Source organism: Microtus oregoni, unplaced genomic scaffold (assembly GCF_018167655.1).
Source record: "Microtus oregoni isolate MIOR12 unplaced genomic scaffold, Mior012 000054F_ref0000373, whole genome shotgun sequence".
NCBI classification, from domain to species: Eukaryota; Metazoa; Chordata; class Mammalia; order Rodentia; family Cricetidae; genus Microtus; species Microtus oregoni.
The window spans coordinates 5,209,943-5,230,377 of record NW_024543830.1 but is presented as its reverse complement, the minus strand read 5'-3'; the positions used below and the strand labels follow the sequence as shown (position 1 = coordinate 5,230,377).

The 20,435-nt window shown below is 43.3% G+C and overlaps 1 non-coding gene and 1 pseudogene across 1 annotated transcript; one reads left to right on the top strand and one right to left on the bottom strand.

The window, feature by feature from the left end:
* Nucleotides 1-13,054, top strand: part of LOC121437798 — a 150,220-nt pseudogene extending 137,166 nt beyond the window's left edge.
* Nucleotides 9,327-9,399, bottom strand: Trnak-cuu. The gene has a single exon. It is a non-coding gene; the product is annotated as a tRNA-Lys (tRNA).
* Nucleotides 13,055-20,435: the final 7,381 nt, after the last annotated feature.

The window sequence follows — 20,435 nt, the reverse complement described above, 5'->3', positions numbered from 1 at the left end:
GAGACAATAGGTAGGGGGATAAATATAGGCAAATGAGAAGAAGAAGGGAGAGAGAACAAGGGAGAATGAAAGGAAGATGCCTGGGCCAAAAGCCAGGCAGCTGCCAGACAGACAGACACTGGAGGAAGCAAGAAAGTAAGACATACAGAAAGGAAGTTAAAAAGTCCCTAGGCAAATGGTAGATGAAAACAGCTTAATTTAATTTAATTAACTAGAAATGAGCCTAAGCTAGGTTGAGCATCCATAACTAAAAAGAAGTCTCTGTATCATGATTTGGGAGCTGGTTGGTGGCTAAAAAGAAAAAGCCTGCTACAAATACCTGCCCATATAACTCAAAAACATTTTCAAAATTCAACATGGCCAACTTGGCATCACTGCACAAATGCAGGTATCAGAAATATACACAAATCAATATATGCAATATATCACATAAGTGGACTCAAGAATGATAATTTCATTAGATGGAGAAAAGGCTTTTTGACAAATCCAACGTCTCTTCCTGATAAAAGCCCTGAAGAAGCTAGGAAAACACAGCAAAGGCTGCAGATGGTAACCTACAGGTACTACACGAAGTGGAGAAAGGCTGAAAGCACTGCCACCAAAGTTGGGAACAAGAAAAGAGTGCTAAGTTTCTTTCCTCTTCTTCAGTGTAATACTTGAAATCTTATCTGGAGTAATAAGAAAAGACAGCAAAATAAAAGGTATATACGTTTCAAAATATCCGTATTTGTAGATGATATGATTCTATACATGAATGAATCTGAAGTCTCCATGAGAATACTGACAGAACCACTAAATGTTTCATCAAAGTGGCAGGATGCAAAATTAATATAAAAAAACCCTAACAACCCAGTAACCATCTATCTCTATTGTCTGTCTATCATCTATCTATCTATCTATCTATCTATCACCTACCATTTTACCTATCTATCTCTACCTACCTACCTATGTATCTAACATTTTATCTATTTATCATATATGTAGATGATTTATTCATTTTTACTTTCTGTGTATCAGTATTTTGCTTGATTGTATATCTGTGCACCACATGCCTGCCTGGTGACTGCAGTTGCTGGGAAAGGGCTTCAGATCCCTGGAACTGAATTATAGACATTTGTGAATCAACCATATGGGTGCTGAGAATTTAACTTGGGTCCCTTGGAAGAGTGGCACTATTCTTAACCACTGAGCCATCAACCCTCATTTATATTAAGAATAACTATGCTGAGAAAAAAATAAGAACAACCCCATTTATAATTTTCTCCACAAAATAATAAGAATAAATGTAAGCAAGGAAGATATCTCTGCAATAAAAACTTAGGAACACTGAAGAAAGAGAGTGAAGAAGTAGCTGGATGATAAAAAAGCTTCCCATGCTTATTGATTAGGATAATTAATACTGTGAAGATGGCCGTACTACCAAAAGCAATCTACAGATACAATGCAATCTCCATTGAGACTTTAGTGGCATTATTCACAGAACTACAAAAGGTCATCTTAAATTCTTATGAAAGCACAGAAGTCCCTAGAGAATCAAAGCAGCCACAATGAAACCCAGAGGCAGAACAGCCCCACCCTCAGCTCACATCACGCTGCAGAGCCATTGTAATGGAAGCACACGGGACTCCCATGAAAACAAATATGCAAACCAATGGAATAGAACAGAAGATCCAAACATAACCCTGCACGGCCTCAGTTACTGAGTTTTGGTAAACATGTCAAACAGATATGCATATTAAAGAAAAGACAGCAGCTGCAAAAACAGGGTTCTGGAAAAATTAGTTATCAGCATGCAGAAGTGGTGTAGGAGGGTCTTCTGTCTATGTGTTACTTGCATTGGTCAAATAAAGAAACGGTCTTGGCTTTTTGATAGGGCAGAATTTAGATAGGTGGAGTAGACCGAACAGAATTCTGGGAGAAGAAAGCAGAGTCAGACAGATGCCATGGCTCTCCTCTCTGAGACAGACGCAGGTTAGACTCATCCCTGTAAGCCACAGTCAAGTGGTGATACACGTTATTAGAAATGGATTGAATCAATATGTAAGAGCTAGCCAATAAGAGGTTAGAACTAATGAGCCAGGCAGTGTCTAAATGAATACAGTTTCTGTGTTATTATTTCCGGGGCTAAGCTAGCTGTGCGGGAGCCAGAAGGGATGAAAAGCAGGCCTGCCTGCCTCATCACTGCACAGAAGAAAGAAAGAAGGGGCTGGAGAGACAGGTGGCTCAATGGTTATAGCAACACCTGCCACTCTTACAGAGGACCTGGGTTTGGTTTTCAGCACCCTCACTGTGGCTTCCAGCATCCTAAAATCCTGTACCAGGGATCAGATGATCTCTTCTGACCTTCGTGGGTCTGTGCAGGCAAAACACTCACAGACATAAAATAAAAATAAAATAAATTTAAAATAAAAAAAGAATGAAGCTAGATTCTTAAGTCTCACTCTGCACAAAACAAACTTCAAATGGATCAATAGTTGAATACAAGATCTGAGACTCTGAAAGACAGAAGGGAATTCAGGGAAACTCTCCAGGTTTAGATAAACACTGTCTGAGTGACTTGAGAGACTGGGGAAAGTGCCAGCAGGGGACAAATGGAGTTTCAAGAAATTAAAAAGCACCTTCCTCTCTAAACTAGAAACAGTCTTCAATTGATAACCGCTCACAAATGGTCCTCCCTTCGGGTCCTTTGCGTATATATAATGTTTTTTAGGGGGTTTCTGTATGTGCGAACATGTGTGTCTCTGAGTTTATATGTTTTTCTTGTGTTTTTTCTTTGGCTCATTTTTCTGTTTGTTTGTTTGTCTTATTCTGGTCTGTTTGTTTTTATTTTGTTGTTATTTTTAGATGCCTGTTTATATTCTAATGAGATAGAGAAAGGATATGGATTTGGGTGGATGGAGAAGTAAAGAGAACCTGGGAGGCATTGGGGGAGGGGAAACTGTAATCAGACTATAGTGTATGGGAAAAAATCTATTTCCAATAAAAAAGAAATTAAAAAGTTTATGAACCAAAAACAATTACTTGAATGAAGAGACAGCTACAGAATAAATAGAAATCTTTACTAGCTATACATATATATATACATATACATACATAAATATATATATATGCATAGTTATATACATGGTCAATATTTAGAAAACACAAAGAGCTAGAGAAACTAAACACCAAAAACCAAGCAACCCAATCAATAAATAAAGCAGACAGTGTTAGGATTCAGGCACCTGTATTGGTCTGCCCTTAGGGTCCTGACAGAATGCGTCCCCACTAAGAGCATCTCCTGTGTATGTTAGCTTTGTTCCCACCCCCCATCTCTCTCTCTCTCTCTCTCTCTCTCTCTCTCCCTCCCTCCCTCCCTCCCTCCTTCTCTTCTTGCCCCCTCTCTCTTCTGCCACTCTTGTCCCCAGGGACCAATCTCTGTCCCCCTCTCTGCCACTTTCTCTGTCCCTTCTCTGTCCCTTCTCTGTCCTCTTCCAATAAACCTCCCAGCTGAGCCCTGTTGTACGGATGACTCTCTCTTCACGGCATATTTTAAATTACGACGTTGTTTCCCTGACCAGGAAAGGCTCTCCTGGTGCTTCCTCCGGCCTGCTGGCAGTCTGAGGCATGCCAGGACCCTGGAACCTGGCCCACATACGACACCCTCACTTTTCCAACTAGCAAATCACTGAGCCCCTCCATCTAACACTGACATGACTGGTGAGCCCTCTCTTTTCCACCTCCGAGTGGAGGACTCATCTCTCAAGCGTGGTTTCTCACCTTTTGGCACCCTCAAGTCCTGGTACGAGGCAACCATGACTCTCTGACTCTCTCGTTTAGAGCCTTTGGCCCCTGTTCTGTGTTTGATAAATCATTGAGCAGCCTGCATCTTCTCAAAAGTGACCCTCTTTGAATTCTTTTTTTTTTTTTTGTTTTGTTTTGTTTTGTTTTTTGAGACAGGATTTCTCTGTAGCTTTGGTGCCTGTCCCGGAACTAGCCCTTGTAGACCAGGCTGGCCTCGAACTCCCAGAGATCCGCCTGCCTCTGCCTCCCGAGTGCTGGGATTAAAGGCGTGCGCCACCACCGCCCAGCCCTCTTTGAATTCTTAAGGACTTCCAAACTCATCCACCTTTGCAGTCAGATCTGGCTCAAAGACCATTTAGATACTGCTTTCTGACCGGCTCTCTTCTGCCTGCAGCAAATCTGCTTTCTCGTTCACTGGCGGCTCTGCCTTCTGTTCAATACCGGCAACTGGGTCTTTGGCGGGTCCACCAGCCTCTGACCATTTCCCTGGATGCGAGGCTTCCTTTCTCAAGCACAGTCCTCTCCTCGCCTTCCGGCTTTTCTCAAAGCTGTTTAGATAAAACAGAACTTCTCTCTGTTGGTACCAAATATTTGCCTGATACCAGGTGGCTGTGTCTCTCTAGGGTTCAGAGCCCTTGGCCCCTGTTGTGTGGTTTCACATGGGATGGTCTGTGCCTACTTAATCTGATCCTCTCTGAATTCCTGGGACCCTAGAAATTGCAGCCCCTTGGGTCTGACTTCTCTGCTCACTCATGGGAGCTGTGTCATCGTCTATAGCTCCTCGCTCCCATTGGGATGTCTTTTGGAGACCCACCGACCACTCCTTTCAAATCAAATCTGGCCTCAGTATACCCTGGGTTAAGCAGTCAGGACACCAAGAAAGAATTCTCTTCTTTCTTTTACTGTCTGCTCTCCCTCTCTAAATGTCCTGTTTGCTGTAACATGCGGGTCAGATGGAGAAGTCAGCTTCCTCTTGCTCAGCACACACTGACCCTTCCTTTCTTTTTATCTAAACAGCAACCATGTGGCTCTTCTCCTTCTTGGCTGGTGACCTCATCATGATGTCAGCAGCTATGTGGCTGGCAGCCATCTTAACTAAGGTTAAAGAGTACACTTCTCAATCCTAATGAGCTCTCTGTTCATTTGATCTCCTGTAGAGGAAGAAAGCAGCAACAAGCCTCAAATGTTTTTGGATTAGTAACTTTGGTTTAGAACGCCTAAGTACTTATATCTTTGCCAACTGTTCGACACCAAGCTTCCAGAGAATTTCAATAAATGAAGCTAGAGTCTAGCTCTGGCAGATCACTAAAGACTATACTACTATAGTACTGTAGCCACAAGATCGGGATTTTCAGTTCTCTTTGGTTGCTTTCTAATGTCTCTAAAACTTATCCCTTTTGTAAACTTAAAGTTCTTGTGAGCTTCAGGGAGTCAACTTGGATCCACCTGGAATAGCATTTTGCCAGGTCCAAGTGGCACCTGATGGTTCCACAGAGCCCAGACAGTGAAATGAAACAGTCCGATACCCCAGGATGTGGCCAGCACCTGAGCTTTCTCAGGTCCCGCAAAGACTGCGCAACCCCCGCCCCTATCATCACGAAGCAATTTCAAGAACACAGTGTCCATTCCCCACCTCACCTGCTACCTCTTTATAACCTTACCTTTTTATAATAAACAAAAGGGGGTATTAGGATTCAGGCATCTGTACCAGTCTGCCCTTGGGGTCCTGACAGGATGTGTTCTCAACCGTAGCCAGGAAGTACTTCGCGTGCACATTTGCTATAGTGACGCACGCCTTTAATCCCAGCACTTGGGAGGCAGAGGCAAGCGGATCTCTGTGAGTTTGAGACCAGCCTGGTCTACAAGAGCTAGTTCCAGGACAGGCACCAAAGCTACAGAGAACCCCTGTCTTGAAAAACCCCATCTTTCCCTCCCCCTCCCCCCGCTCTTTCTCTTCCACCGCTCTTGTTCCTAGGAATGAGTCTCCTTCCACGCCCCACGCCCCTTCTCTCTCCTCTTCAAATAAACCTCCTATGTGAGCCTTGTTGCATGGTGTGACTTCTGTTTGCAGCGTTTTTAAATACATTATGATCGACAGTTCTTAAGAGATTGGATGCAAAGGACCATTCAAGAAATGCAATAAAAATGACACCGAGATCCCATCTCAACCCCATCAGGATGTCAGTCTTCAAGAAAATGATTAACAAGTATTGGGGAGGATGTGGGCGAAGGGAACCCTCAGGCACATTGATGGGGTTGTACACATGCCTGGCCACTGGGGAATTCAGGGTGGAGATTCCTCAATAGAGAAATGATATACCCACCTATATCATGCCTGGGTATTTACACAAATGGCTTTAAGTCAAGGTAACACAGAGACAGGGCATCAGCCTTTGCCACAGTACTCTTCGGGAGAGCAACTTTGAGAGCCAGCTAAGAAGAAAATGTGGCTGGGCGCTGGGGATGTGGTTTAGTCGGTATTTGCCGTACACGTTTTAGGACATGAGTCGGAGCCCCAGACTCTATATGAAGAAGTTGAGGGTGTGGCGTGTGTTTCTGATCTGTCCTGAAGAGGCAGAGACAGACAGGGTTCTGGGACCTACTAGTCAAACAGCCCTGTCTACTCAGTGAGCTCGAAAGCCTTCGAGAGACTTGCGTCAAACAACAAGGTGGGCGGCATCTGAAGAATGACCCTCTAGATTGACCTCGGTCTCCCCAGGCACATGTGAACACATGCATACGTAAGTTCACACAAACACACACATAAAAACAAATTTAAGTGGCTCATAATCACACTGGAATCCTTCAGCCACAGAAAGGAATAAAGCTTCGTCATTTACAAGAAAATGGATTCAACTGGAAATTATCCTATTAAGTGATGTAAGTCAGTCTCCAGAAAAATAAATATTGAACTCACCCTCACTCACTGTTCTTAAACTTTATAAAGCTATAAAGTCATATACGTGCACATGGCATAAAAGAAGAAGTGAAAGAATCTAGGAGAACAAAGGGGGCTGATGGGAGGGAGAGAGGAGAAAAGAAAGTATCGGGGGATGGGGAACGTTTACACTACATTGTACACTTGCATGGATGTGACCTCATGTGACCCTACGTAATACAACTTTAAAATCCAAAAAAAGTGATATTCAAGCTGAGACTTGAAAAATGAAAAGGATCTAGCCTGTAAATTCTATTTATGTTTGATCACAGGAATAGAAATAAACTCATAAATTGAAGTATATTTGAAAGGGTGAATCAACAACATTTGCTGAAGATTTAGACACAGGCAGGGGAAGAGAGAAATGAACCAGAAAATGTCAATCTCAGGCTTCCAACGGAGAGAGCATGTTGTGAGAGGAAATGTAGAGGCTCGTGCCCTAATTTTATTAAACATTTTATAGCGTGACTTGCAGAGTCATGTCTCCATTTTTTTTTAGAGGAAATCATATTACTAAAAACCCGCCAGTGATGAAATCTATCTTCTTTCCTTACTGGAATCATATAACAATATGCTCAGAATGCGTAACCATGACACAAGACAAAAGGTAGGGGTTGTTCACGAATATTTGTTTTATGAAAAGGGAAAAATGTGTGGATTTAATTATTTATACTATTGCTTCTGGGTGGAGCTGGAAGGGGTGTAGAAGTAGTAATGATTTAAGCTGGAGAAAGAACATCTCACAGGAAGCTCAGAGTGGAGTATGGGCAGACTAGGGAGACAGTATGCATGCTGGCTAGTTTTATGTCAACCTGACACAGGCAAGAGTTATCGAAAGGACGGAACCTCAATTGAGAAAATGACTCCTTAAGATCTATCTGAAAGGTATTTTCTTAAGTAGTGATTGGTGGGGGAGGGCCACTCCTGGGCTGCTAGTCCCGGATTCTATAAGAAAACAGGCTGAGCAAGCCATGAGGAGCAAGCCAGTAAACAGCTCCTCTCCATAGCCTCTGTATCAGCTCCTGCCTCCAGGTACCTGCCCTGCTTGAGTTCGTATCCTGGCTTCCTTTGATGATGAACAGTGATGTGGAAGTGTAGGCCAAGTAAACCCTTTCCTCTCCATCCTGCCTTTTGGTCATGCTATCCCCTTGTAGCAATAGAAACCCTAGGACAATCTGTGTTTCCCAAGTGAGCACCTCCCAATTGCTCTGTTATTCATTTCTTAACTTAATTTTCACAAAAACTCTGTAATTCTCACATTATTTCATCTTACACAAGACAAAATTCAAACTTTCAAAGCTAATTAAAAAGCTTAAGGTCAAGGTAACAAGTGACAAAGTGGAGATTTTGAAATTCAAATTAGATTAAGCAGTACTACTAAAGTTGCCACCCTCCCCCAAAAGACTACGCAAAGACTTGGGGGACTTTTCTTTGTAAAGAGTGAGAATACAAATATTTTAGATGATTGTGGGCTTTTTGATCCCTTGCTTAAGTGCTCATTACTGCCATTGTGACATAACCGGCCGGAGGATGTAGTTAGTGAATGGTGTGGCTGGAATTCTACCAAACTTTGTTTCAAAATGAAACAGTATTGGCTGGCCCACTGGCTCAGTGGGTAAAGCCTTTGCCACCAAGCCAAAGGACCAGAGCTGAAGGAAGGAACTGACTCCTAGAAGCTGCCCTCTGATCGCCACTCATGATTTTTGGTACAATGTACATGCTTGTTGTACATGTTCACATACATACACACACACACACACACACACACACACATGCTATGATGACTTTGGCTGTAAATCACTGATTTGCACAAAGGTTCCAGATCCTTGCTTATCTTTCCCTGTTTATGGAGCTACTAAATAGGAAATTGAATGGTATAAATTTGGCGTTTTTTTATATCCTCTTTGTTTTCTGAGTGGTAGAACTGGGAAGAAAGAAAAAGAGAATGGGGGAGGGAGAGTGTTTAAAAACTCTCTGAGGAAGATCCCACTTCCAAGTTTCTTCAAGCTGGCAAAAATTCAGTTTCTCATTGTTGTGTGACAAAAGCTCCTTTTCCTGAATGGTTAGCCCCTTTCATTTCCAGCTAACGCTGTCATGTTGAATCCAAGGTGTGGATTTAATCTTAGGCTTCATCTTCCTCTGGAGAACTATCTCTGCCTTCAAATGCTCCTTTGATGTAGTAGTCTGATGGAGGAAGGTCATTGGCTAATAAAGGAACTGCGTTGGCCCATTTTATTGGTTAGAGGATAGGTGGGAGGAGTAAACAGAACAGAACGCTGGGAGGAAGAGGAAGTGAGCTCAGTCGCGACAGCTCTGCTCTCAGGAGCAGACGCCTGAGAGAGACGCCATGCCCTGCTCCCAGGATGAAGATCTGACCCAGGATGGACATAGGCTAGAATCTTCCCGGTAAGCGCACCTTGGGGTGCTACACACAGATGATTAGAAATGGGCTAAATTAATATGTGAGAATTAGCCTAGAAGAGAATGGGCCAAGCAGTGATTAAAAGAATACAGTGTCCGTGTAATTGTTTCTGGGCATAAGCTAGCCGGGCAGGCGGCTGGAGTGTTGGGGATGCAGCCCCGCTGCCCTTATTACTTCATATGGCGCCCAACGTGGGGCTCGAACCCACGACCCTGAGATTAAGAGTCTCATGCTCTACCGACTGAGCTAGCCGGGCAGGCGGCTGGGGTGTTGGGGACGCAGCCCCGCCGCCCTTATTACTTCAGTAGTCACTGTGATTTGAGTGGGGAATGGTCCCATAGGCTCTATCATTTGGGCACTAGGTTTCCATTGCTGTTGGGGACGTCAGGAAGTGCAGCCTTGTTGCAGGACATATGTCACTGGAGGCAGGCCTAGAGAGTTTAAAGGTTTGTGCCACTTCCAATCTGCTCTCTGCTTCTTGCTGGAGATTGAGGATGTGAGTTCTCAGTTTCTTGCTTTGGCAGCCATGCCTGCTTTCTAACATTGTCTCCAGCCTTGGTGGACTTTTATCTCTCTGGAGACATCAGCCAAAATGCCTTTTCTTCCCTAAGTTGCTCCTGATCATCGTATGTTACCACAGCAACTGAAAAGTAGCTAACACAGTTACACTCAAACAATCCAAACCAATCTCTGCATTTTATTTTTTTATTATTTAAATTGTGTAGATATGTGTATGTTTTTGTAGAAGTATGTACACGCAAGTACACGTGTCCTTGGAGAACAAACATGTCCCATTACAGTGTAAAGCCAGGGTTATAGGTGACTGTTAGGCATTCAGATGGAATGCTAGGGTCTGAACTGCAGTCTCTTCAAGTACACACTCTTAACCACTGAGACATCTCTCCAGGCCTATAACCTCTTTATTTTAAAGTCATATGATCAATAATCTTTGTTTTAATTCTTCTCTCATATGATATATCCCAACCTCAGCCTCTCCTCCTTCCCCTTATCTCAGCCCCACCCCCAGATCCACTGCCCCTCTCTTGTTTCCCTACATAAAAGAGCCTTCCAAGGCTATCAACCAAACAAGGCATAATAAGATGCAATAAGACTAGGCACAAACCATTATATCCAGACTAGATAAGGCAACCCAGTAGGAGCAAAAGGGTCCCAAGAGCAGGCAAAAGAGTCAAATACACCCCACTTCCCATTGTTAGGAGTCTCACAAGCACCCCAAGTTAAACAACTACAGCATGTGTGTAGAGGGCCTAACGCAGACCCCTGCAGGCTCCATGATTGCAGTTTCAGTTCCTGTGAACCCCTGTGAACCCTGCTTAGATGACTCTGTGGGCCATGTTCTCCTGGTACCCTCAACCTCTCTGGCTCCTACAGTCCTTCCTCCCCTCCTTCCATAGGATTCCCCAAGCTCTGCTTAATGTTTGGCTGTGGGTCTCTGCATCTGCTCCAATCAGCTGCCAGAGGAAGCCTATTGGATGATGATTGGGCTAGGCACCAATGACCAATAATCTTAATGACACCTGCAAATGCTCTTCTGCAGGATTTGGAGGTCATGGAGATGACCTCACAGTCTATAAGGCAAAAACTGGTATTGTGACTTTTCTCTTGGAAGGGGATTGGGATGAAATGCATTTGAGTTGAAGAATAACTCCGGTTTTTATGTCAACTTGATATAAATTAGAATCACCTGAGGCTTTTTTTTTCTTTTATCACCTTAATAGATGTGGGAGGTTCCATCCCAATGGTGGGTATCACTTTTTGGCAGCAGCCAGAAAAAGGTGGGACAAAAGGAAGATCCTTTTCTCTTCTGATCACTTGGTCTCCTGCTTACCATTGAGTTTATTTTTCTTCCTTTCGTTTAACCAGTTTGTACAGCATGCATGAATTAATATAAATTATTTGCCTATTGATTTCTTGGGGGGCTCCTGGTAGTGGGACCAGGACTTAACCTGGGTGCATGAACTGGCTTTTTGGAGCCCATTCCCTATGGTGGGGTACCTTGCTCAGTCTTGATACAGGGAGGAGAGCCTTGTTCCTGCCTCAATTTAGTGTACCAGACTTTATTGACTTCCCAAGAATGGCCTTACTCCCTCTGAAGAGTGGATGGGGACAAGTGGGGGTGAAAGAAGGGGAACTGGGGCTAGTATGTAAAATTAAAAAAATTCTTAAATGAATCTTTCTTTAAAAAATTCTTTACCTAGTAGAATTTAGATACTTATAGAAAATCCAAAAAAAAAAAAAAGCTAATAGACAGTGATAACGTACACAAGAATAAATCCAGAGCTAGGGAACCCGGGAATGTGTTGGGAGATCTTGATGGTCAGAGGTTGTAGTCTATTGTGGCCTGGCAGCTCTCTCCAAAGCTCAGCAACATGTCGGACTCCATCCCTAGCTAAACTTCCTGCCGTCTACCTGCCCTTGTCGGAAGAACGTCTCTGGGCGCCAGAGGACTGAATCTGAAAGCTGTCTCTAAGCTTGGATGCCTGGTTTATCTCTAGCATGACCCTTGACACAGTTTCCTGCTAGAAGCCTTTCCCGCTGCGGCACATACGGTAACTAAGATTTGTACTAGGAGCTTTGCTATAGTATAGACCCTGCTGCCACATCGGAAGCCTTATGATAGGAGCGTGCCACTTAACGCAAATTAGGCTTCGTCCCCACGCTTCCCAATCCTATATATTCCCCGTATTCTGGAATAACACTGAGCTGATTCACTGAAGCTTTACCCCAGAAGGCTACCTCTGTTGTGCTCACAGGCCTTTCAAGGATATCCATCATCGCTTCTGCCCCTTTGTGCTCACGACTGATGACAATATGGACCGTGAAAATAAAGAAGACCCCACGGGAAAGAGCCTGTTCTCAAAGTCAAGCTGCGGTATCTAGGGCTCCTCCTGTGTTTGCCACCACTTACTGTTCTAAATCTTTGCTTCCAAGTTGTAACTTGAATTGAGACAGAATTCAAAGAAATGGAGATCCAAACAACAATGGCTAAATTAAACTTACATAATTTTTTGCCATCTTGAAGTGCAGGGGCCATTTTTCCTGGTCTTAGTGGTCTTTGTTTGTTTAACTGGCAAATTTTCTGGGAAATGCGTCTGTAGTCGATCAGTCTTTCCCTCCACATTCCATTGTGTTGTTTCACCCATAACTTGAACTTCTTAGACATGCGCTATACCATAGTCAAGGTATGCTAGAAAAAGAAGACCTTGTCCTAAGAAGATCTCATCTCTTACATCTTTTTGCTTGTGACAGAAGCAGCCAATGAGCATCTGATGGCATCCATGGCTTATGACAGCTATGGGATCAATCTTCAGAATCCACTTCTCATGAGTGTGAAGGTCTGAGTCTGCTTGGTGGCAGGCTCATGGCTATGTGGCGTGGTGAATTCTGTGACTCACATGGCACTGGCAGCCACACTCACCCTGTGTGGACCCAACCAGATCAGCCACTTTCTCTGTGACATCCCGCTGCTCCTGAAGCTCTCTTGCTCAGACACCTCTGTCAATGAGTCAGTGCTCCATGTGGCCAGTGCCACCATTGGCCTGAGCCCCTGCTTGTTCACTGCAGGCTCCTACGTACTCATCATCTCTGTCATCCTTAGGATTCCCTCTGCTCAGGGCCAGAGAAAGGCCTTCTCCACCTGTGCTTCCCACCTCGCCGTGGTGGTGGTTTACTTTGGAACAGCCAACTTCAACTATGATCGACCCAGGGAAGGCTATTCCTCGGACATGGACATCCTGGTGTCTGTTCTCTTCTGTATTGCTACCCCCATCATCTACAGCCTGAGAAACAAAGAGGTCAAGGGTGCCCCGAGGAAGCTTACTAGAAAACATGGTTTTTCTGGTCAGATAATATTGTTTTCTGAGAATATTGTTAGTTGTGGGAGAAGATGAGTGTTCCAGATGTAGTTTTACAGTGCTTTCTCCACTTAGGGCCTCTTCACAGCTATTCTGTCTCCTCCCCGGAGTCCCATTCCACACGCTGAACTCGTGTACCCTGGGATCGCCCACGAAACAGTGTTTTGGAGTGCTTTCAACACTGGATCCCAAAGGCCCTTATCCATTAGTCATTACTTATGTTTCCCAAATCCTTCAACTCTGAGAAACTGCTAATCTATTTTATGTCTTTTTGAATTTGCCTATTCTGAGCATTTAATGTAAATGCAAATATATAATATATGGCATTTTTTGTCTGACTTTTTAGCTGTGGCACAATGTGCTCAGTCTTTACTCATGTTGTAATGTGTATCAGAACTTCATTCCTTTTTAAACCAAACCATAATCTATCATATAGCAATAGAACATTGTTCCATTAGTCAGTTAACTGGCATTTGAACTCTTCCCACTTGCTTCCTGTCATGAATAGCATTGTTCAGATTATTTCTACTCAAGCTTGAGTGGGTTTGCTTTTGTACATAGGAAGGGGAGAGCCAGGTCATGTGATAGCCTTTTACTCAATATTTCAAATGACTACCAAATTGCTTTCTAAATTCTTTCTTTCTTTCTTTCTTTCCTTCCTTCCTTCCTTCCTTCCTTCCTGTCTATCTGTCTGTCTCTGTCTCTGTCTCTCCCTCCCTCCTTCCTTCCCTTCCTTTGCATGTGAGTGTGTGTGAGTGTGTGTGTGTGTGTATGTGTGTGTGTGAAAGGTTACCATTGCCATTGTAGCAGGTAATGGTAGCTGGTTCCATTTGCCTTTATCAAGGTGTTTAGCGGGGGCCATTTTTGTGCTTCTCTTTCACATGTGAAAAAGCTCCATATTCAAGATTTTGTGAGCTTTAGAGATTGTAATAGTTACTACACTGTGAAAAAATTCCTGAACAAGCATCTTAGTGAAGCCCTTGTTTATTTTTGGTTCAAATTTGTGGGACACAGCCCATTAAGGCATGGAAGTCATAGCAACAGAAGCGTGTGGCAGCTGGTTCCTTTGGATTAGTCTAGAAGCAGGGACTGATACTCAGTGCTGCTATTCGGCTTCCTCTCTCCTTTTTCCTTTTTTGTTCAGTCTGGGTTCCCAGTTTTTGGGCAGCAATTTCCTTTGAAATAAACCTCCATCATGGAGGGAAACTCATTAAAACAGGGTGTTCAAAAGGGAAGTGAAACATTCCATTCCGCAAGAAGTTCCTTTAGTTCAGAAAATGATGAATGTAATAACTTCAGGATGTCCCTGAAACAGACCAGATTTACCAGGACCCTCTCTCTCTGAGCATATGTAACAAGACTGCTGAGAGTGTTTCCAGAGAGTCCTGGACAGAAGCAGACATCAGCCAAGCTGCTTAGAAGAGGCTCAGATGACATGAGATGCCTGAAAAAGATGCCCCTCTGTCCGGGTTTGCTTCCTATTGCTGTGGTAAATCACCATGATCAAATGCAACTTGGGGAGGAAGGAGTTCATTTGTCTTACGTGTTCCAATCATACTCAACTATGAAAGGAAGTCAAGGCAGGAACCTGGAGGCAGGAACTGAAGGAGAGACCATTAAGGACCACTGTTAACTAGCTTGCTTCTCATGGTTTGCTCCATTTGTTTTCTTATACAGCTCAGGACCACCCACCCAGGTAGGGTGCCATTCCTGGAAGGCTGGGCCCTCCCACACTAATCATTAATCAAGAAAATGTCCCACAGACATGCCTACAGGCCAGCTGATAGACGCATTTTCTTAGTCGGGGTTCCCTCTTCCCAGATGACTCTAGATTGTGCCAAGTTCATGCAAACAAAAACAAACAAAACAACCCCTAACAGCACACTTCCTAGCCCACTGATCTGCCTGCGTGCGATGCGGGCTTTCTAATTTTCCAGCTTCCATGAGTTGTCACCCATGCCGGGTGGACTTCTGTGACGCAGCTGTCTTGGAGTAGTTTCTGCTCTGGTAACTAGCTCCTCAGCCAGATTGTCGTAAATAACCCTCCTGCCCCACCTAAAAACTTCATTGGTTCACCACATTAGACTTCTGTCTATTCTCAGGAACAGTGTCACACAACAGGGGTCCTTGGCATGGTGTGGCCCTCCATTAAGCCTCTCTGAAAACTGTCTCACACACAGGCTAAGAGGTGTGTCCCCTAGGTGAGTCCAAATCCAATCAAGTCGACAATGAAGATAGACTTGCACAAACATTCGGTTCTGGCTAATATTTTAATTCAAAAATGATACAATAAAGCATTGTAATGTTTTCAGACTCACAGCTCTCTCCCCATTTGTGTCCTATAGAGCCATTTGATGGCCGTGATTTCTTCCCTTTAAACTTCACAAGAGCAAACGGTGTCAATACCATTTTATGAACAATAAAAAGACAAAGAATTGGCATAAGGTATAAGGCGTTGCTGAGAAGGAACAGAAAGAACCCTCCCACCCAAAATGTAGCCCTGCTAGGATTAACTAACAGCTAAGAAAGCAGCTATGCTGTTGGAACCATGGCTCATATACAGACCCAACTGACAGGGCTCATAGCGGGAAGTCTAGATCTGAATCTCTTGGCCATGGTTACTAGTCATTTGTACAGTGGAGAATCCAATCAAATAAGCCGACATGCTTGCATGCCCACTGGGAAGGAGGACAGATGGGTCTTCAGGCTTTAGCTGCCACAAATGTAACAGTACATTTAGGACTGAAATTCACTAACAAACGTCCCAAAAGAGATAGCTGTTCTCATTGCATGTTGGGAAAAGATTTTTTTTCATGACCTTAATGAATGCACAAGAGAGTTAATTGTTCTTCATTGAGACAGCTTCTACTTAGGCTGTTGCCCTTGTATCTGTGTGCTAAGGTGTTCCAGACAGACGCTGAGAGAGAGATCAGCTAGGCTACTCCCTAAAGGTCAGCATATGAACCTTTATAAATTGCCATCCTAGAAAAGCAGAGAAATCACAGGCTTTGACTCCTCTGAGAAGCAATGAGTGTGTAATAGGCAGACCACAAGGAGGACAGATCGTCGTGATGCAGGAAGGTCAACAGCCACTTCTGCCAAAGTCCCATGTTGTGGAGGACACCGATGCTCCCTCACACTAGAGCCAGAGACGCGAGGCTTCCAATGGGTGTCCGTGGTAAGCAGTTTACTTATTAACTATCACACATGTGAAAACTCTGCCCAGCTTATGATATCAACCCCGAAAAATCAATTATGAAACCTGGCACATATTCTTATCATCCTTTTCATGACATTTATGTAATAGCAATAGTCTTAATATCATTTTTATGTGCATCAGTTACTAAAGTAGCAATAAGAAAGCCAGAATTGAAATGGCGTTAGTTGTTTATTTATTATCCTAAGGAATTCCTTAAGTGAGATAATCCGGTGGGAACTATGCTCACAGTTAACAACCCACTAGTCCTACTATGAATCTGACAAGCACAAATATGCCTATAATTTTCAGGGGGAAAAAAACCCATAAGGTCACATCTCTCCTTTAATTCATTATGCTTTGACGGTAGGAGCCGACGGAAATTTGTTTAAATAAATTGTAATTGAGTTTGCATAACACTTGTAATCAGAAACCTTTTTATCCACTCAGCCAAGGGCTCTTATCTTGATTTCACAGCGCACTGATCCTTGGGAGATGTGCTGCGATCAGCTTGTTTGCTGTGTAAACTCTGAAGTCTGCAAATTATTTCCTTGCCCTCCATCGCTTTAGGAAGAAATTTTGTAAACTGGCTTATTTTGATTTTTCTCAATCATTTATCTTCTGGGGTGATTTGGTGATTGGGAAAGAGAGAAGAGTTAGTTTGGCTTGGGAAAAGGCTGTCACTGTGGCAAGGTCACTGTGGGGGCCTTTGCTCGTAGAGAGTGAGCAGCAAGATCTCACAGGCCAAGCGGTCACAGCATCAAACTTTCCTGCTCAAGAGCTGTGATCTTTCTCAAGTGTTTTCTGAACTAGAACTGCTGAATGGGGTTAACCGTTCTAGTTCAGCCCGGTTGTCTCCTTTCAACCTCTTTTTTCCCTCATGGGTCTGGCGAAAGAGTTTAATTAACTAATTAATTAATTAATTCCCTGTGTGTACATGCACACACACACATTTCAGTGTCTATGTGGAGATCAGAGGACAATTTGTGGGGATAGATTTTTCTTCTTTCTTTGTTTGGATTCTGGGGGTCTTAATGTCAACCTGGATGGTTAATTAACAGCTTTTGCATCCTGGGCAGCTTCAGGTAGGCGTGGAGATCAGGTACCGTCAGGAATATATGGCTCCATGACGGTCAATGACCAGAGGGTATCTCTCACAAAGGGGTCATTGGAAGGCACTTCTTCCATACTCTGGCATATGTATCCGTGTAAAGGGACTCAAATTTCTGTTGTTGTTTCAGGATATATTTTCATTTATACGTATTGTGTGTCTATGTGAGTATATGCCACACACAAGTGGATGCCCCAGTAGCCAGAAGTGGGTGTTGGATCTCCTAGAGCTGGAGTCACAAGTAGTTGTGAGACATTCCACATGGATGTTGGGAACTCTAGTCCTCCACTAGAGCAGCAAGTGCTCTTAACCACTCCAGCCCACCCCCACATAAATCTGAATATTGGCTCTGTACTATCTAGGCTGTGATCTGGTATAGAAGTATAATTTCCCATAGAGTCACCCTCTTCTCAATCCTGAGATTAACTACACTGGTTAAAGAACCAGTGGTCTTTGTTATGATTGGGATGGGGACTCAAGAAACTCATGCCTGGGAAGCACTGTGAACTCTTTCCAAGGTTGCCTGAAGATAGAGACCACTGATAGAAAATACAACTGCTAATCATTCTATTTTTATAGTTATAGTTCCAAGAAATATAAATTGACTCATTTACCAATAACTTTATTTGTGTTTGTTTTGTTGTTGTTTGGAGGAAGGATGGTGGTTTGATTGAGTTCTCAGAAAATTTGAAAAATTATAGGTTTTCCTTATTTTCACTTTCCCATTTCCATCTCCCCTTCCTTCTCCTTCCCCTCTCTCCCTTCCTTCCTGCCTGCCTCATTCCCTTTCATCCTCCCATGTTCTTATTCCATGAAATGTTTTTAGTAGGACAGCATTCTAGGAAGATTATGACCTTCAAAGTCAGATGGACACTATGAAATTCCAGTTGCAGACCTTACGGAACTTTAAACGCATATGTAAAGTTATGATGGACACTCAAGACAGACATTCAGCATGGCGTCTGGTATGGCATCAGTGTTCAGTACACAGTACTGCTGTGTCTATGCCGTTGTTGTTGTCAGTCACAGGACTTGCGGAGAAGACTGTGAGGGAAAGGATTGAGACCGTTTACACGAGTGTCTCGTTTGATCATTTGCACATGCATACTAATACAAGTGATGGGAAGACCCCCCCACCAAACAGGAGACATAGCACTGGTCACACGTTTGAGTGAGTGACAGTTGGTGAGGGTAATCACAAAGACTGCCTGGTGAACAGGTCATGGGCAATAGGATCCAAGTGGGAGACTACCTACAGGTAGAGGCGGATAGAGAAGCAGTGCCCCAATTTTCGGTGGCTTCCACTGGAAATCATGAATTTTGCTAAGAGGCCAAAGCTGCACAGGTAAGAACAGGAAGGCCAGTTCATCATCGAACCATGGATCTTTGAGATGGGAGAGACCTCCATCCACTTCTGATGGAAATGCCCTGAATTTGCATATGAAGTTTAATAGATATTTGACTACATGACATTATAATATTTCATCTGATCCCGCATGCTCATGTCATATGAAACTATACAAACAGTAACGTGAATCAAGGTGAAAGGAGTTTATAGCTAAAGAGAATAGATGAACTTGGCCAAACACCTAAAATCTTCTAGATTTTCTTTTAGAAAAACTTTTCTGAATAGTGTGTGTGTGTGTACATGCATGTATGTATGCGTGAGTATGCGTGTGTGAAGTAGAAAAGCAATTCTCCAGGAGCCATGAAAATTAAATTTAAAATTATTGATTTGCATGACAGAATCAGATATGAATGAATATGCCATTTCCTTGTGTTCAAAGAATTTAAACACCAAACAAATTCTCTTGGCTTATTTTATGCCAGGTCTGTTTCCTTCCGGACACAAACACCTAAGATTAGCTCACAAAGCATTTCTTGGGTGCAAGCACTTTTGCCTAATCTGTGTCCGTTATATAGTCTAGATATTAATGCTTTGTCTGAAGTTCATCTGGTAGAGATTTTCCCTCATTAAGTATAGCCTTTTCTCAGAGAAAGGGAGGGAGGAAGGGAGGGGAAGAGGGAGAGAGAGAGAGAGAGAGAGAGAGAGAGAGAGAGAGGAGAGATAACTCTCTCCCTATAAGTCCCAAACTGGCTTCAAACTCATGATCTCCCTGGTTCTGCCCAAGGGTGAGGACTGGAGGTGCATACAACTATGACTGTCAGGAGGGAAAGGCAGAAGATGTGCAAACTAACTACAACACAAATAACAAATCCCAGAGGTAGATATCGGGGTTCAACCCCAAAACCAGAAAAGCAAAGTCTTACCTCTTCAAAGGTTGGACAAACAAACAAACAGCCTTTCCCTCTCTCTCATTTTATATTTCTTCTAGTGCTGGGATTAAGAGCATATGACTCCCTAGTACTGGGATTTAAGGTGTGAGCCACCATCACCTGGATTTGTTTCTGCATTGATCTTGTGTAGCCCAGGGTGGCCATGAGCTCACAGAGATCCATCTGACTCTGTCTTCCAAATCCTGGGGTTAAAGGTGTGTGTCACCATCACCTGACCTCTAGTGGCTTTAGCTTTGCCTCTGGTCTTCAGGCAAGATGTATTTATCAAAATACAAATAATGTGCCACTACAACTAACAATGTTTTGCAAATGTCTGAGCCCATGGAATCACTATGCAAATCAAGAAACACAACTTTCCCGTCATTTCAGAAGCTCTTCTAGTGTGCCTTCTGTTTTTCAATCAGTGCCATCCAGAGAGGAAATGGTATGTCCACTAATCATCACAGAATAGTTTTGCCTATTTTGGACCAAAAAAAAGTATTTTAAAGAACACACAATCACTAAATACTTGTGTGATACTTCAGTTATTGCACACCATACAAGTTCAACAGACAATGGGAACTGACTTACTACCGACCACCCAAACACGGATCCTTGAGCACATTGAAAGATGTTCTTCTGCTGCTGTCTTTGAAGATGAGAAAGTGGACCCAAGAAGTGTGCATGATAGGAGTCCTATTAACAACCTACTTACCATGGCATTTGTTCTGTCCCCTTCTGCTGAAGCATGTCAGCACCATAACCACTGGAACTGTTCTCTATAATGTTCTCATTTGTGTTCTTGTAGCCAAGAACACAGTAGAAAACACATA